General features: G+C 49.6%; 1 protein-coding gene across 2 annotated transcripts in view; it reads left to right on the top strand.

The window, feature by feature from the left end:
- IGSF3 (immunoglobulin superfamily member 3) overlaps positions 1 to 15,228 on the top strand; it is a 109,775-nt gene that overhangs the window by 82,958 nt on the left and 11,589 nt on the right. The window lies entirely within an intron of this gene.

Raw genomic sequence — 15,228 nt, 5'->3', positions numbered from 1 at the left:
AAGCTCCAGTATTTCTCCCGTTCATTGCTTGCTCCTCAGTGTCATGCAACCCAGCACATTTTGGTTGTAGAATAGAGGGAAAGTTATGCACAGGTACAGGCATGTTCCCCCAGTTAGCTTGTGTGAACTTTGGAGAGGGAGAGAGAGTTTGCACTGCTGTAGGGTGAGTGGTTTTTAACTTCTGCAGACTGGAGTTGAAATCCAGGCTGGTTCGGGGGTCTTTTTGGCAGGATTATGGACCAGACTGACTACTGGCAAGACTGTCTGCGGCTGTTTTGTGTCCATACATCTCAGTGCTCTCCTTCTTCCAGCTCTTGGAGCTGCCTGTTGTTTCATTCTCGGTGAGCTCATGTTGTAGCCAAGGGGGAAAAATAATGAAAGTGAGGTGCAGTTCATGCCAGCTGCTTCCCCAAAGCCCAAGCTGGCAGGAGCACTGCGCATGGAGGCATGGGCTGAGCTTGGAATGAGCCCCAAATGCACACGTGAAGCTTTTTTTTTTTTTTTTTCCACCTCCATCCTTTTGCTTGGGCTTTCCTTTTGTTACAGGATCTGGCCTGCCTCTGAAACCCCACTTCTGCCCCAAAATCTGGGGGTTCCCTAGTGATTCACCACCCTTTTTCCTTACAGAGCCATTACCTTGCCCTTTGCACACTTGTTGCTGTGGCCTTTGCGTTTCCTGGGTGGAGAAGAGGATCCTCCATTCAAGCATTACTGAGCTGATCTGCAAGTCAGCAGCCAGGGCAGATGTGTCCTCAGAGGGGACAGACATGGTAACTCCCTGACACATACCGATCTCTTTGGTTTTAGAGGAGGAAAAGATTCAGGAGGTTTCGTTTGAATCCAGGTGATCGTGAAAGCATTTGGATTTAGTAGCTCAGGCTGAGCTGCTGGTTTGATCATACCAGCTAAGCCAATCTGCACATGTAGGATAGTAGCCTTCTCCTGCTCTCTCCCCTATTTCTTGTGTATCCCTGAGGGAGAAAATGTGCCACAGCTCAGTGTCCTGCCCAGGAGAACGATACTGTAGATTTATATGGGACAAGGTGAGACCCAAGGGCTGGCAGCCTGACTTTGCTCATGGCTCCTCCTTGAGTCTTGGTGTCTCTGCCAGGTTTTCAGGGAAGGAGCTGTAGGGACAGGACATGCTGTTTGTGAGCAGTGTGTGTCTGTGTGAAGTCTGTGGGACTCAGACAAGGGCAGCAGACAGTCTCTGGCGGCACAATACATGATGGGGACTGTGCTTCAGTCTGGGCAGGTGAGGACATTTGAATACTACTCTTTTGGCAAGAAGGTCTCAGCAGATTTGTGCTGGTGTATTAAATTGCCACTGTCCTCGCGTGCATTACTGCACTTATCTTTCCCCTTCAGTGCGAGCGTGAGGTGATTCGGCAGAGCTGTGAGAGATCTGAGTGCTGGGAAGTCTTTCTGGCAACAGCTGAATAGAAAAGGAGGGCTTTCTCACAAGCAGGAGGTTGTGACAAATCCCACCAAGCCCCCGCTCTCCCCTCTCTTCATACTCAGGCACAGACTTGCACATCCCGGTGCCACTTAACAGCCTGTGCTCAATGTAGTAAGAGAGCAACCTGGTGAGCTGGTGTTTGAACCAGGCTTATTCATCCAGAGCCCAGAGGGCTATTGGGAGTGCTTGTCTGGCTCTGGGGTGCGGGAGCGCATTCGTGATGCCTGTGGGGAAACCCAGGCTGGCAACATGGAAGACCCATGATATCAGGACCATGCACTTCATCAGGAGAGGATTTGGAGAGCAGGCCAACAGCTTGCCTGCATGGCCCCTCTGATCTCCATGGCACAGACCTCCCTAGTACCTTTGTGCATGACCTGGGGTATCTGGCATTCCCCAGTGCCCAGAGGCCTTGGGGCTGGCTGCTCTTGTTTCCCTGGGCGAGGGACCAGAGCAGGGTATGGAGGGAGCTCAGCTACTGATGTGCTTGTAGTTGGCCAGCTGGCCTTGTCCCCACTGACAGCTGGCCGCAGCCCTCTCCACCCATGCCCTCAGAGGGGACACCTCACTGTGTGTGAGCCATCAGCCTCTGATAAATGTGCAGCCGCGTCTGTGCCCACAAATTGATTTTTCTTCCAATTTTCCTCCTCTCTTGCCCTTTCCATCCTTCCCTCCTTGCGTCATCCTTCTGCTGCTTCTTTCATGACTAATTCTGAAGCAGGCACATGGGGAGAAGCTGCAATCACCTCTATAAATTTACCCTCTTGCTACTGGGTTTTTGACAGTAATGAATGTGGGAGGAGGGATGGGGAGGGGTGGAGGGGGATGATAGCAGAACAGACGCCAGGAGTCCTGGGCTCCTCGCTGCTTTTTTGCAAGCTGGGCTATGGCAGATTGATTGACCTGGGAGCTGTCGAGCAAACAAGACAGTCAGACTCTTCATTAGAGCATTAATTAGCTTCCAGAGACTCTCTAGGGGCTGCTTCGTAAAATTTGGTTTATTAGGAGATGTCAAGTTGAAACTATTATTGTGGAGAGGGAGGGTGGAGGCTACTCAGCTGGCCTCAGAGAAGGGGGAAACTTACGTCTGAATGTTGCTTTGAGAGCAGGGTGAGCCAGAGCTTTGCTTCCCCAGAAATTCCACGATCAGATGGGTGCAGAGCTCTCCATCACTCTCCCAGTGTCCATAAGAAATGTGACAGGTGATGGTTTTGTGGCTGCTGCTGAAGTGACTGAGGGTGGCCATACAGGCTACGGATGCTGCGGGGTGGAGAGAGGATGAGGCAGAGGATGGAGGATATGGAAAAATACACTGCTTTATGATGTGCTTAATGCTGGGAGGGGAGGATTGATTTTAAAGCAATTGCCAAGACACTTGCAGACCATTGGGACAGCCTTACCCGAGCAAGTGAAATCAGATATTACTGTTACTGCCTTTCTCCCTTCTTAGTTTTTAGTAACATTGTCTGTTTGGGAGGAATCCTCTCATGGAATGATGTGAAAGATGCCTTTTCTACCATGGGTGGCCAGTGGAGTACCGGGATCTTCCAGACTCTTGAAGGATGGTTCAAACAAGTATTTTCAAGAGTTACGAAGTTCATACTTTAGAACTTGACCCTTTTTGCTGCTGGCAATATCTAACAGTAAAGTTAAGCAAGAAAGGCTAACGGGCCAGAAACTTCCTTACAGAAGTCAAGTCTAGAAACTGTCTTAAGTCTCTGCTTGTTTGAGCTCAGAGTAGTTTTGCTCTGTAGAAGAGCATTGCTTCCCTGCTTTAAAGCCTTCTGTGCCGTATGGCAAATAGTTGTACTCTTGGTTCAGTGATGAAGGAGTTCAGGAACTGCTCAGTGGAGGCAGGAGGCTGATAATCAGCAGCCATGACTGTGGTGCAGACTGGTCTCCTCTTTTAGATGCTCAGGCTTGCTCCTTTCCCTTCATTACCAGCGTGGTAAGACCTGCAGCCCTGAGCCACTGCCACTGCTATTTCCTATTGCCTTCCAGCACACTAAACAGCCAAAATGAAGGAATTCAGTGTTGTGTGACCCGGGGCTGTCTCCTTGCACAGACCTTCATTAGCAACCCAACTGGAGCCCTTGTTCTTCTCCAGCTGGCCCAAGTGGGTTTGTTTTCCCACCTCTTTTCCCTCCCTTTCCTAGCCAATGGCACAGCCTCCTACACCTGCTCATTTACCCTTGGGAGCTCTGTTCCTGTGCTTGTCAGGTCCCCTGGGACAGCTTCCCCACTTAGACTTGCTGCCACCTCCTTGGCACAGTTATTTATCCCTGGCTGGGACCCCTGGCATGCTTTTTCTCCACAAAAGCCATCAAACCCTTCTTCCCAGCACTCCCTACCTCCGTCTCTTCTCTGTACTGTTGTTGTTTCACACGCCTGAGACCCCGTCTTCTCACTGCTGCTGTGGTGCATGCAATACCCTCTAATTTACAGACCTAACTTTTTGTAAAAATAGATCTGAGGTGAAGTTCTGCCTGTAAACACTCATCCATGTGAGGGTGCTCTCCTCGCAGGGTGCTTGCTGGGCTGACCTCGTCATGCCAGGCTGTGGCACCACAGGCTGGTATTCACGAATACCAGCTAGGTGCTCCACCAGATCACTCAGTGGGGCAAATTGGATGCAATTCAGGTCACATGTGGGTGTGCGATTACATTTCTGGCAAAACTGCCAAAGCACACACTGCAAAAGCCGTCCTGATTCCACTAAACGGCTGCCATTACAAAATGAGCCTCCCAGCATAAAGAGCAGAGGAGTTCACACTGGATCAGCAACAGTGTTCCTGACCCAGTGCTAGAGATGCTGACGCTGGGGCTGCTGGGTTGGAGCTGGGTTTCTCCTCCCCCTACCTTTGTTTTCCCATATCTGGCATGGGAGCAGAGATACTTGCCTCCTCTGTAGATCTGCCTATGCAAATGTTTCTGTAAGAGCTGTGTAGTGAACTTAACTGTTGATTGCAGTCGATCACGGTCAGGGCTTCCTTGTGGCTCAAGCCTGGAAAATGCACCCAAGGGCATAGTCTGAGAAGGTGGGTTTTAAAAGCATCTCAGGTATATTTTATGAGGATGAAGGGGGCAGGAATGCACCCTTGTGCCTAGTGGGACCATAATCGGGGTCAGCTTGTGCTGTGTGTGCCCACTGAACTTTGTGCAGGAGGTCTTGCTTCTCAGCCTTCCTGAGCAAGACTTAAGAATTTCAGAAGACCTGGACTGTATTCAAAGCATGCTGCTCTGATCATATTAACTCTCATCACAGTTACTTTTTTAAGTGCAATTTTTTTGCTTCCACTTCAAAGCCCTCTGTTTTTCTCTTTGATATCTAATGAGTGGTCTTCCACTCCCACTTGCAGCATGCATATACAGAACCAGAATCGCAGCCCCCTTTGCAGTTTGCACACGCAGCTTCTTTGATGTTGTCTAGTGTCTTTTTTCCGTACCCTTTAGCTTCTCACTGAAGCCCTATCTGCTCTCCTGCAGCCTAAAATATTCTGCAGTGAAGAATTCTGCAGTTATCCAACTCTAAAGCTTTTTGTGTATCTCATGTCCTTGAAGTCCCCAAAAGCAGAGTTGGCAGTGGCAGCCCTAGGAAGGCCATCCCTTGGAGGAGAGCCGCCCTTTCAGGAGTGTCAGTGGTGAGCAGGTTCCCAGTCAGGTGCTGACCTGCGCTGTCCTGCCCCCATGCCAGCATGGGGCCCAAGCCTGCTCCCCTCCACTGCCCTGGCTGGTCCCCACAGATGAGCGGCCTTGGGGCTGGCGGGCTTAGTGCTGTGGCAGCGCATTTTCTCTCTTGCTGAGTTGTGAACCCTCCTGTGAGAGTGGCCTCTGGGTCAAGTGTCCCTCTTACTGTGCCTGAGCAGCAGCTCTGGCTATCCCATCATTTTACGTGGGACTTGCATCATTTTTCTAGCTTTTGCATCACATGGGATGCGGCTTCTTTGATTAGAAGCCCCCTCTTCCCCATTGTTCCTTTGCACAAGATACGCTGTGTCCTTTTCTGAGAAGGACAGTGCTGAACAGCCAGGCAGAGAGACGGCCCAGCCCAAATTAGTGTAAATCCCCTGCCTCTAGCCTCCGTGAGCATTGGTTCAACTGATGGGTTTGAGGTGTCTTCTGCTGGCAGTACACAGCTGGTAGGTTCCCAGTGGCTCTGCTCTTCAGCATGACAGCCACCTGCATAGCCAGGTGGTGCAGCAATGCCCATGCAAAGGAGGTAGTTTCAGTAAAATAAAGCTCACTGTTTCTCCCAGTGGCAAATTCTATTTACTGCATTAAATTAATACCTCTGTGTGAGCAGAATAAACAAGGGCATTTTTTCTTTGAATACTTTTCCAGAGTTTTGGTTCATAAAGGGCTGGTTATTTGGGGTTTTCTATGTTTTCTGGCATTGGTCAAAGACTAAATTTTGGGTTCACTGGACCTGTGATCTGCTTTGTCTTAGCCAAATGGCAGACTCTGGACATGCAAAACCTATGGCTCAAGGTCTTTTTTCTTAATTTGGAAACATAAAAGTTGGCTCCCAAGGCCATCTTATTCACTTGGATAGGAATTTGGGTTACTATTAAAGAAAGTTCTTACAGTTTTCCCTGTCCCATATAATATGGAAACATGGAGTCCAGATAGTGATGGATCTACAGTCCATCCTGCTGTGTTCCTTTCTGTGTTCTCTTTTTTAAGATGACAATTTTTTTGAGGAATGCCAGATTGCTCATTTTGTTTGGATATTTTTCTGTGCAGTAGATGGATTCACTGAACAATTTATGGAGGCAAGAAAATCATGAGAGCTTAGGGTGCAGTTTCACAAGGCAGGTGGAGCTGATCTAATGCTTGGTTGTGCAGAAGGAGGTGTTCCTCATTCCCCGACTCTACCTGGTCCTGTCCCATTGCTTGTGCCAGCACCGACCCTTCAGTGAGCCAGCTCCATTCATTAAACCTGCAGAAAATTAACCCAGTGGAAAAGAAGTAGCTGAAGGTGAGTGGAGTGGCTCCTTCTAGTAAGAGAGCTCTTAGGTGGATTCAGTTGGGTCCTTCCCACAGGACCTTGCCTTCACCTGGAGGGCAGCACTGGTGAGGTGGGTGAGGGCAGCCTACGAAAGATCTCGGGATCTCAAACAAGTTCTTCAGGGGGGCTTGCTCTCTGCATGATAAGAAAATGGCATTTCATACTACTCCCAGATTTTCTTCTCTCTCTGCTTAGCAGCTAGCTTTCCAGCAGTAGCCTCTGAAGCTGAGTACATCAAATAGTGCATGCAAAGTCAGTCTTCGGTTATAGGTGTACTCTAGCGTACACCTACACAAACTTTTCAGGTGTCTTTCTGGCACCCAGTTACAGGGAATTTGGCCATTAATGGCCAACCTCCAGAATGACACAGGAATTTGTGTGTGGTGCTGTCATATGTATTGTAACTTGATTTTGGGTAAAGTTTAATTGCTTTTTTTTTCTAATTTTTTAGCTCTCTTTTGTTTGAAATCTTTCTGATGAGGGGTCAATTAAAAATCTCAGTATGTTATTTTTTTCTTTCTTCATCCTCTGTGGCTGTAGCTTGATGCTGAATTTATCTTCCAGTGATCCTATCTCCATATTTTAATTTACAAGTGATCAGTGAGCCGTATATGGTTTTCTGGCAGCAGACATAGCTCACGCTGGGAATCTTTTACTCCCCCCCCCCCCTTCTCCTGCAGAACTTTTACATTTATTTCAGGGTTTGACAGAAAGGTTTCTGATTTTATGTTTGTGGGGTGTTTTGATTTTTTTGTTTTTATTTCTTCAAGGTGGGTTGTCCTTGACTCTTTCCATTTTGCTGTCCCTCAGAAAGACTTAGTTTCTGCTTCTTGGGGAAGCTCTTGCTTTTCCCAGGCTCACGCAGGCCAGCAGTGTGTCTCAGCCAGCGGCCTCTGGGTTAGCCATGGCTGGATCTCAGCGCTGCAGGCTTCTCAGTTTTCTCCATCCCTGCAGCTACACACATGGCATTCTCTCCTTACACTTAAAGACATGTGGCTCCTGGGTTTTAAAGAGGCCTTTCTAGGTCACATATACATGCTTCACTACCCTACGTGCCCTGCTTTGTTATCCATTGGTTTGTTAGCTGCTCCGCAAGCTCCGGTGTGCCATGGGCTGGTGATCTTGGGCTTTCCCTTAGCTGAGCAGACGTCCTTGTCACAGCCCATAGGCTTCGCTTTGTGGCATGTGGCTTGAAGTGATGGACTTGACCACCATGGGTTTTCTGATGGTAGGTCAGCAGTCTGGCTGTGCTGCCTTTGGGGAGAGGCAGGCATGGGGCCAGGCACCAGGTTTGGACAGTGGGGTCTGTAGGGTTGAATCTCGTGTTGGGGAAAGGGTTTGGTGCTGGGGTTTCACTGCAGGGTACACGGGGAAGGTGCCTGTGCTCCATGCCATGACACCTTGCAGCAGTGTTCGGGTGCCTCACACTGTGCTTCTCCAAGTCCCAGCAGGCTGTAATAGTGTGCTGCAGGGCATTTGCATTTAGGGCAGGGACTTAGGCTGTATTTAGGGGCAGGGGCTTAGGCTGCTGGGGCTTTTGTGATGGGTTAAGGTCAGCTTGGATGTATATAGCTACTTAAATACCCAGCTGGTACTGCTCCAGCAGGCAGGCTATGAGGCTTGTGGATAGTCAGCTTCCGCAGGGCGATTGAACTTCCATCAACAACTAAGCGATGTATTGAACCATGTCACTTGGTGGTTTATTCCCTTTCTCATTCTGGCTCTGAAAGGAGGCGGCTTGCAGCCAGCTCCTCTGTAGCCTCGGCTTGTTCGGGGTGCTGGGAGTGCCCCACCAGCCCTTGCTGTGGGAAGTGTTGATTTACACTGTGCATACAAAGAACAGTAAATTTCCGGGAGAAGTGTTGCGCAGTTGATTCGTAGCAAAATGTGAGCAGCACTTGCAGGGAGGGAGTGTCTGAAGGGTGGCTGGCTCAAGCCTCTCAAGCTCCTTTGAGCAGGGTTGCATAGCATGGGGAGGGTGCCCGGGGGGGGGGGGGTTGGCAAGTAGGACTGGCCTGAGTGACTGAGGGGCATGGCCACACCTGAGAGCCGCGGTGGCTCTGCCCCATGGCCATGGCCGTGCGTGGAGGGGCCGGCCGTGCCGCCTCTCCAAGGGTGTCAGGCAGGGCAGAGCAGAATGGGATTAATGGCCTGTCTGACTGCAAGCAGACAGGACTGCCCCTGCTGGGGGGGCCGGGGGAAAGGAGGTGACCCACATCCGTCTAGACTAGCAGTCAGTCAGTTTGATGGCTTGTCCAGAGACCTGTCTTGTCTATACGAGAACGGAGCAGCGTGCAAAAAATAAGGGTTCCGCTCTGCAAAATTAGTAGGCTAGAGAGGTTGTAGGAAGGTCTGTGGGACTGCAAAGGCCAAACAGCTCTGACTGTGGTTCTTTATCACTGTTGCAGGCACACATATATTCTGCTTTTATTTGTACATCCAACCCAGAGAAGCCCACCTGAGTGGTTAGGGGACTGCAGAAACATTTGGTATTGCTGCTGGGAGCTGGGAGACCGCAGGACAGCCCAGGCCAGCTCTGTGGGGCCACTGCTGGCTGCATCACTGAGGAAGACAAGTGCAGAGCTACGTCACCAAACCAAAAAGTAGTACAGGACTGCAATAAAGCTCTGGCATAGGAGAAGGCGGCATTTATTCCAGTGAGGTAAAGTTATGCGGTGCAGGCAGCCCAGATGGCTCTTGTGCAGTGAGGAGGATGGTTCTGAAACTAGCCATGCTCAAGGTCAAAATGGCAGTGCAGCGTTCAATTTTGAAGCCTCAGTTCTTTTGCTTGCCCTCCTGGGAAGGGGCAGTGGCTGTGCATTCCTCAGCAAAGGGTTAACGTTGTCTCTCCTTTCCATGGAGCTGCTCTCCCAGTAATTCAATCATGTCAGCCTGTTTGCAGGCAATAATTCATTGTTATAGGAACACTACAGCAAAGTGACAAGTTAATAATGGCAGTAATAATGGCAGGCAAAGTCTAATGCTATTTCCCTTTCTGCTGCTCCTGTTGCACTAGCAGCCTCCCATGTTGGCTAATACAATTTGCAACCTCACTAATCCAGTTTCAGTAGGAATTCTGTTCTATTAAAAGAGAATAACAAGAGTAGGGAGCTGCACTGCCATGTTCCTGGCATCTCCAGGGAGGCTGCACTGGTGCTGGAAGCCTTTGTCTTTACTTTGCTGTGATTTTTGATGTGATGCTCAAGCCTAATGAGGAACTCTTCCTGTGAATGGTTCATCTCCTTCCCCTCTGTGAACGCCTTCTCTCTGGCCTCTTTCTCTGAAAAGCCACCCCTTTAGCTCCCACTTCTTTCCCTTTTGTACATCCATTTCCTCTTGGCTAACCTAGTAAACTTCAGCCCACCATTGCTCATCATGCTGAGTCAGAAGGCTGACGTGTATTTACTTGACTCCTGTTACTACAGTTCCCCACAGCCTTTAATGCACATGTCCTTGCAATACTTTGGGGGGGGAAGAGGGGGAAGAGGCTCATCACTCCAGTTTTAAGGAAGGGAAAAGAGGTGATGGAGATGCAGAGGGTTAGTGGCATGTCTTGGCCTGTGGCAGAATGAAGGACAGAGTACAGGTCTCTGATCCAAGACTAACATCCACCGCTACGCTCCCTCCTCATGGGAGTACACTGGGTACTTTTGGGGCACTAGTGAGGGAAACGGTGAGGCACCCTCTGATGGCAGAGCCAGCTGTGACCACGGGCCAGGGGGTGTGTTGGCCCACAGGAGCTGGCGTATCTCCGATTGTGCCCTGATTGCTGCAGAGCTGGCTCAGCCGCCGCTCCTGTTCCCCTGAGGAAAGGTTGCAGTTGATTATCAGCCTCTTTCCTGTCTTAGCCCTTCTCTGTGAGTTTGTGCTGCAAGATGGACAAGTGCCCTTCACAGGTGCTACACGGAGGATGCCTAAGAGAGACCCAGTTCCTAGATGGATCCTGTGCCTGGGATTCATCTTGCAGCCATGCTCCTGGAAAAGACTTTTTCTCATTGAGCTGTTGACCACAAGTCCCTATGTCTGGGTTTGGTTCTGGTTTGCCCTGTTTCTCCTCTCCTCCCCTCCTCCGAACAGTGAAATCCTGACAGAGGCTTTTAAAGGTAGGACAGTCCCTGGGAAAACTTTGTAATATTCATCAGGCCTCTCCAGGAGAGAGTGTTTTCTGGAGGAGCCCTCCCCAGAGGGTGACTTCCCAAAGCAGGACAAGACAGCCCTCGCTGCCCCCCCATACCATGAAGCAGCTCCTGGGGGACCCTGTGGGCAGGCCACGGCTGTCCTCATGCCCACCCTCTCTGCGCCGTGGGAGCTGCCCCGGGGCATGCAGAGCGCAAGCTCACGGCCCTCTCCTCTCATGCTGCAGGGGAGCACACTGGGGCCTTGGCTGGGGTTACCTGCAGGAGGGTGTCTTCAGCTGCACTCAAATACTGGCATTCCCAGGATTTGGGGATAGTGGCTCCCATGTGGGAAGCAAGCTCTCATGTGTTTTCTTGGAGCCCCCAAGGGAAGATGATGTCAAGAGTCAGAGACAGAGCTTCTTTTTATCAGGGCGTTTTTAGGTATGGATTGCAAAGCACTTTAGTAAAGTTAAGTGTTGTAACCCCAGCTAGATGATTAGGAAACGGAGGCAAGGCATCCAAATGGCTTAACCAGGGCAGTGAGTCAGTAAAAATGCTGTGTCAGTAAAAAATCATATCACTGCCTCTGCGTCTCTTCTGCTCTGACAACTGGTTTCCCTTCTCCCCACAAATATTTACTTGAGGAGCCTGATTGCCTCTTTGATGGTGTATAGAGTACTGCAGCCACATATATCAGCAGGTGGAGTGCCCAGCCGTATGTTGTGCCATGGTTGTAAGGTGGGTTGGACCTGGCCCCACAGCCCTGGAGAGGAAGTGTCAAGGACCAGAGGCTGCTGCAGGTATCCTGAGACAGTGTTTGTCCCTGCAAATGAGTCGGGACAGTTTCCTGAGCCTGAGGATTGATGCGAAGAGACTGTGATGCTGGAGGGCTGTCAGTTTAAGTGAGGTGTCTAGCAGGTGTATGGGCTGGCTGTGGACACCTAGCATCTTTGCCAACCTCTCCACAAAAAGAGGGTTGTAAGGTCCCCAGTGTGCTGGCCCGGTCCCAGCATGAGTCATTGCCTGTTTAACCTCCTGGGGCTCCTTCAGCAGATTCGGTGGGATGTCTGTATTGGTGCAGGAGAACTTTTCTCCGTGCCATCAGAGAACTTGTGTTTTCTGTCCCAGCCCCTGCCCAAACACAACTGCAGAATTCAATGTGTGCATGTGCCCTTCACACACATTACATGGCTGGGGCTAGAAAACTAGGCAGGTTTAAAAAAAATATGCAGGCTGTAACCATTACTTGTTGCCAGTGTAAACTGAGAGCCTTAACAGTGTACCTGGAGCCAATTACAGTACATCAAGGTATGATATCCTCTCTACTGGCACCCTCCAGGGAGCCAGGAGACATTGTGGCAACAACATTATGGTTTGCAGATGATATGCCCAATAACCTCACCTAGACACGCACACCTGTTTCCCTCACGAAGCAGATGTTCAGGAGCCTGTTGAGAGAGCATCAGTCTCTTGACAGTGTAGCAGAAAATGCCGTGTAACCGTGTCTGTTCACATCGCTGCACCCACCACCTCTGCTGCTTTACAGTGCACTGCGGCAGCCCTGCTCAGGCACCCCACAACCCCAGCTCCTGGGGCACGCTACAAGCCCTTGCTTGGCTCTCTGCCCGGGCAAATCTCCAAGCCAGGAAGGGGAGTTTCCTCTCATGTCAACAGGGTGAGATTTGGCTGGCTTAGTGCCTGGGGTGTCAGTCGTCTTGCAGTCCTACTCATGCACCAGCAACTACAATAATTTCCATGTTGCACAGGCATTTTAAAACATGTCTTGCAAGCTGCACAGGGCATAGTGAGACCCAGCTTTATACTGAAGCAGTTGTACTAGCAGGAATGAAAAGAGATGGACTGCCTAGTGCTGTGTTGTACCATTTTCAGCACCCTGGCCCACTAACTTCAGAATTTGTTGTTTGTTTGTTTGTTTTTTTAATCGCATTGTTTCTGAGTGCCAAATGAGCCTTTCAGATTGTTTTGCATATCTGTGAATGGTGGCTGATAGTCCCACCTCCTGCGCTCCTGTGGGACAGCAGAAGTGCAAAGGATCCCCACAAAGCTTCCTGTCTCTTAACCAGACTGTGGGTAGAGGATCTCTTTCCTGCATTAGAAAGCACATCAGCCTTTCAGCCTGCATCTGAAGCTGTTTCCAGGTAACCAGTGTGCCTATAGTGTTTCCAAGTCAGCAGTTTTTAACTTGTGGTCTACAAAACCCCTGGATTATTCCTAAAGGATCTGCAAAAGGTGACTAAGAAAAGCCAGGCTGGCGTTGGTAGGTGCCCAGTTACTGTACAGGAGTGAGCACCTGCATGGGAAAGCATTTGGTGTTCACAGATTGGAAAGGACTGAGAATGTCCTGTCCAAATTCATGGGAGGGAAGCAAATCCCACACTTGCACCTTCTGTGGCATGTCTCAGTTAGGGAAGTAAGTCATATTAGATGAGAAGTCCATTGGCAGGAGTGTCATTATGTATAACCGATACTGCTAATCTAGACAAAACTTGGCGCACTTGTTACAAATCCATGCAAGTTCATGCAGCCTAACAAAGGGAAGACCTGTAGTTCCCTATCAAGGCCTGCAGCTCTGCCTGGTAGCAGTAGTAGAAGTGATCATCTCTTCAGGATCTGGGGGGCTCTGCAGATACTGGGATGCTGTGGTAGTACAAAATCCTGAATGCTGTCTGCAGTAGCTACCAAGAAAGATTTTGGAGGGTGCCTGTATGGAATTTAAGATCTCATTTTTGCCAGAGTAAGGAAGATTTCTCCCCCATCACCCTTACCCACCCCCGAAAAAAGGCATCTTCCTAAGTGTTGAATGGAAGCAGGAGAACTGCACATAGGTTGTCTGAGTGCCCTGTAACATGAGGGGTGTCGTGGTGTTCATACACACTGATAGTCGCTGTGCTTACGGTCTGGGAACATACCCTCAGTGCTTCAGTGAAGTAAATCCATCACATACGAGATGCAGGTCTGTTGCCCAGAACACAGTGCTTAAAAATATCCCCGTCCTCCTCATTTCCATCTTCTGGAGATACAGTAGTGTGGGAAGAACGTGGGGAGGGGCTCTTGAATCTCTCGGCAGCTCCAGTCTCTGCATGCCCTGAGTGTGTGTGTGTGCGTATTGATACGGAGCAACCCTGCCACACACGCAGCGTGTGCATATACTGCATTTTAATAGATATAGGCTACTGACTTAACATACACAGTTGCTATAGTAACAGAGGTTTCCTTAGTAACGGTTGCAGAAAATAATCCAGTACCAATTAAAAATAAACTGTTTGGAAAGGGGACTGGGGGAGAAAGGGAACTGCTGGGAATCACCTTTCCCTTTATTGGTTCATCTCCCAGGGACTCAGAAGATTGATTAATGCTTGAAATAACCTTTCTTAACCAACAGTGACCCACAAAGGTGGGATGAGTGTGAGTGTGGTGGCTGAGGCTGCTGTCCTCAAATGAAACAAAGGGGAAGGAGTGTGTCGTGGGGGTGGGGGCACAGCAGAAATACAAGAATGTGTTGCTAAATCTCTCCATTAAGTTGAAGTCCCCAGAGAGGAAGAACAAGGGGCTATTTCTCCTCCTTCCCTCCCTCCCTCTGTCTGCATGCCATACCCATAACACCACCATCTAGTCTGTATTAGCATACTGATTAAAGCCACAGGCAATCCAGGCTCCAGGGGAACTTTTAATGTGTTACCAGGATGCCTATCTCGGATGCTGTATTAGAGCAGAAAGTGTCACTGTCAGGGGAGTTTCTCCTCTCCATTTGATGTTGTTTGTATGCACCCGTTCTCTCCCTCAGCCCCTCCACTCATCACTTGCGCCGACAGGCATTTGAGACCCTAGAGTCCAGAGAAAGCTGGAAGTAAAACATAATGAAAAGCGAGGAGCCCTTGCCTCGATGAGAGAGAAGAGACAACAATGCTTCCTTGCAAGCACAGGATGTGCGGGCTGGATTCTTGGGATGCAGATCTGCCCAGCTCCCTGGCAGGCTGCAACCTTGGGTGCCTTCAGCCCCACGCTTCTGTCGTGCTACTCCTGCCAGGAGCACTTAGTAGGTTTCATTAAAAGATTTATAAATTGTCAACAAAATCCCTTCACCTGGCAGTAAAACATACCCTCTATTAGGTAGGATGCATTGAATTGGAGCGGGACTGTGGCACATGTGTTCTTTCTCTCGACCATTGAAAATCCACCATCTGTCAGGACTGCCCTTGGTCAGTGACTCCTGAATAGTGGTGCTTTCCATTGCAGGTGTGCCAGGAGCTGCCTAGTCCTGACTTGCAGGGGGTGAGGAGAGAGATGCTGCCTGTCAGACACCGTCACATATTGCTCCTGTTTCCTGGAAACCTGAAGTGCTTGTGGTCTTACCTGTTTTTGTGCATATACTCAGATCCAGTAATGTCCTTAATGCTCAAACCTTGGCCTCATCCCTTCTAGCTGTCAGATTGGGGTTTCCTGCATTCTCATGTTCAAGATGAGGTGCTGGTCCCTGTTGTGGTAAGAGGCTTGAAGGAAGGAAGATGTTGCTCAGACAAATAGATGTGTCTAGTCAGAACCAACTCTGCTCTTCAGATCTTTAGTTCACAAGACTCCAGGACATACCAAGTATAAATGTCACACGAGGGCGCTTCGTATCC

Source organism: Apteryx mantelli, chromosome 1 (genome assembly GCF_036417845.1).
Source record: "Apteryx mantelli isolate bAptMan1 chromosome 1, bAptMan1.hap1, whole genome shotgun sequence".
In the NCBI taxonomy this organism is placed as follows: domain Eukaryota; kingdom Metazoa; phylum Chordata; class Aves; order Apterygiformes; family Apterygidae; genus Apteryx; species Apteryx mantelli.
This window is presented reverse-complemented; position numbering and strand designations above follow the sequence as displayed.